Raw genomic sequence first — 3,284 nt, 5'->3', positions numbered from 1 at the left:
TCATCGTATTTCTCATACTCGTAGAACCACTCTCTATGGGGAGTGAAGTGAAAGGATGCACCTGAGTCAATCAACCATGCCTCATGATTTACATGTGTACTTGAAGAAGCCAAGTACGCATCCCCATCTTCATTTGAGGTGGTTTTCGCCTCTGCAAAAGGAGCATCATCAGATCCCTTTCCTTTATCAAGAGCTTTAGATTTAAAATCCCTTTTATAGTGCCCTTTCTTTCCGCATTTCTAGCACACCACTTTTACAGGTTTTCCTGGAGATTTAGATCTCCCTCTAGATTTAGATCTCCCCCTCGATGACTTATTTTTATTTATGTTATGGGATCTTCCTTGTACAGACAAGGCATCACCATTCTGGCTCTCCATATTTTTCCGTCTCATCTCCTCCGTCAGCAAGGATGAGACTATTTCATCAAACTGCAAGGCAGTTGCATTGCTACCTATTGCAATAACCAGATTATCCCGCGAATCTGGTAGAGAACACAACAAACTGATGCACTTATCTTCATCTGAAATTTTAATATCAACAGATTCTAATTGACTTACCACAATGTTAAATGCGTTCAGATTCTCTGTCATTGAATCTCCATCTTTCATCCTCGGGTTATAGAGATTTTTCTGCAGGAATAGTTTATTCATCAGAGACTTAGATTGGTACAAAGTCCCTAACTTGTCCCACGAAGCCTTCGCCGTAGCTTCCCCTGATACATTTAGCAATATTGAATCTGAGACACACAACCGTATTGTGCTCTTTGCCTTCCGATCCAACTTCTTCCATTCTTCATCGAACACTCATGTTGGTTTAGTACTCGGATCTACCGTGATCCACTGATATTTATCCACCAACAGATCCTCCATCTTGATTTTCCACAACTCAAAACTCTGACCATTAAATTTCTCGATCTTTATCTGTCCACTGCTCGCCATCTTCTTTCACCACCAGAATAGATCTCACAGATCTCCCACTGAACAGGGTCTACCACAAGCCCAAGCGAAACCCCTCAACAACAAAGGCGTCCCCTTGAAGCCAAAACAGCTCTGATACCAAATGTAGGTTTTAACCCCGTACATAAATTACCTGTATACGAATTCTAAAACACAGAAAATAAACAATGTGAGAGCATAACACATAAAACACATATGCACAAAGATTTTCCCCTGGATCCCAAAACCGGGACTACTAGCTTGATTTTTCATTATGTTCCTTTCAATATTACAATACATATTTATAAATGCCGAAGCATCGAATACCATGGACCGAAAACCATCGCGTCCAAAACCATGGACCGAAAACCATCGCATCCAAAACCATGTGCGAAAATCATGCACAAAACCATAGGTGGGTCCGCCCAAGCTAACATAGGGTCCAAAACCAAAATTTTCATAGAGTGGGGTTACCTGCACCCCTCAAACCCCCTGTGACGCCCCCACTACACAATCAGCGCAACAAAGGGTGGGCTCTGCCCTCCCTCTAACCCCTCGGTTAACTACGTGGGCTGGTCGTGGAAAGAATATAACACAACCCAACAGATGGCCTACCATAGGGAATAGATAAGTACCTCTATATTGACTTTATAAAAATAAGCATAAATCTAATTAAATATTAAACCTTTCTGGAAAATATAGTACTGTAATTATTAGTTGTATGTAAGGGTTGATTGTCGAGGATTTAATATACCGTAAAGTATTGAAGAACTGTTTAATTATATAGTCAAGTTCAATAACTCATGAAAATTAAAGAAGTTGTGCTCTATACTATTAATAAGGAACCTGTTTTCAAGTCAGACTAAGCAGTGCATTCTTGGTAGTGCACAATAAGATATTGTGGTTCTCTGGGGTTAGATCTTGGCTAGCCGGGGTGATTGCTTACTGGGAAACAGTCCCCAAACCAACTATATCCACAGTAAATAAGGAATAAGTGACCTCTTCATAATAAGCTATAATAGTACAATCCGAGGATAAAAAGTATAGTTCTCTGTTAAATGCAAATAATCCAAATATAAGAATCTTAATACCCTATGTGCGCAATTAAGAAAACTTAATAATAATTCTACGTAAGTAAAAATGGACTCGAAATAATTTTATGTGGGAATATTCATAAGATGGGATTATGAACCCTGTTAACAAAGCCCCAGTAACATTATAGCAGAGTTCGTAATTAAAAAAATAAGAATAATCCTTGAAGAGTACTATGTGCAACACATTTAACCATTGGATATAACAGTAATAGTATTTAGAACAACCCATAAATTATCCCTGAAGGCGTGGTCCCTATTATATTATAAAATTAGACAATTTAGCAACTTTGTTCCCATAACTGTTCTTTTATCTGTAAACAGAGTTAAATAAACCAAAGAGCTAAACTAGCCTCGAAGGTAGCCATAGCTACGTCGTGCCTTTAAATAAAAAAACTATAACCCTTGACTACGAGAACATTTCAACACAGTTGCTCAACAACGAAAATTTGGATACCAGAGTAAATAGTTGGTAACAGAAAACAAACCCTATCAAGTTGGAGAGCTTAGCCAAACCCATAACATCATTGTTAAGTCAAGAAAAGTGGGTACCTGCCATAAGCAAAATTCAAATAATTTCCTAGTGAGATTCAAATGAAAGTTAAATTCGAGGGTAAAGGGAGGTTGCCGAATTTACCTGTGTCTCTATTGCCATAACGCCACGGGTTGGCACATTATCTGTGGAAAATAAGAATTTATTATAACCTGAGCTGTTAGAACTAGGAGCAGGATCTAACTGCTAGAAATAGTTACTTGTATCTAGAATTGTTGAAGACAGTCACCGTGTGGAGCGGCCTAGAGTGACATATGAGATTACCTGTGCAGAGAGGTTAAGTCAATCATAAACTGAAAACCCCAATTCAAATTGGAAAAGAAACCAGTAACTTATAGAAACAGTTAAACAAGTGTTCGGGTATACCCGGTCTCTGTACACTGAAATTCGATTATGTAACCCCAGTCAAACTGAAACTAAGGGAGAACCAGTGGTTCCTCCGTCATGAGTTCGGCAGAGCATCAATAAGTTTTGAGTTTCAAAGAGAATGAGGTTTTGGACGAAGGGTTAGGGTAGTTAGTTCTATGAAAAGGGGGCAATGATCACCATGAACATCTTTCCTCCAAACCGTCGATGCAACCCTAAGCTCGAGATCAAGCCAAGTGTCCAGTGTGAAAAAAAAATTGTGTGAAATTAAGATCCTCGTACCATATTTCATATGCAAACACAAATCAAACATGATTTGAGGGACCGGAAATATAAAAT

Source organism: Pinus tabuliformis, chromosome 2_2 (genome assembly GCF_031772625.1).
Source record: "Pinus tabuliformis cultivar Carrire ecotype Pingquan chromosome 2_2, CPIR1, whole genome shotgun sequence".
Taxonomy (NCBI): domain Eukaryota; kingdom Viridiplantae; phylum Streptophyta; class Pinopsida; order Pinales; family Pinaceae; genus Pinus; species Pinus tabuliformis.
This window is presented reverse-complemented; position numbering follows the sequence as displayed.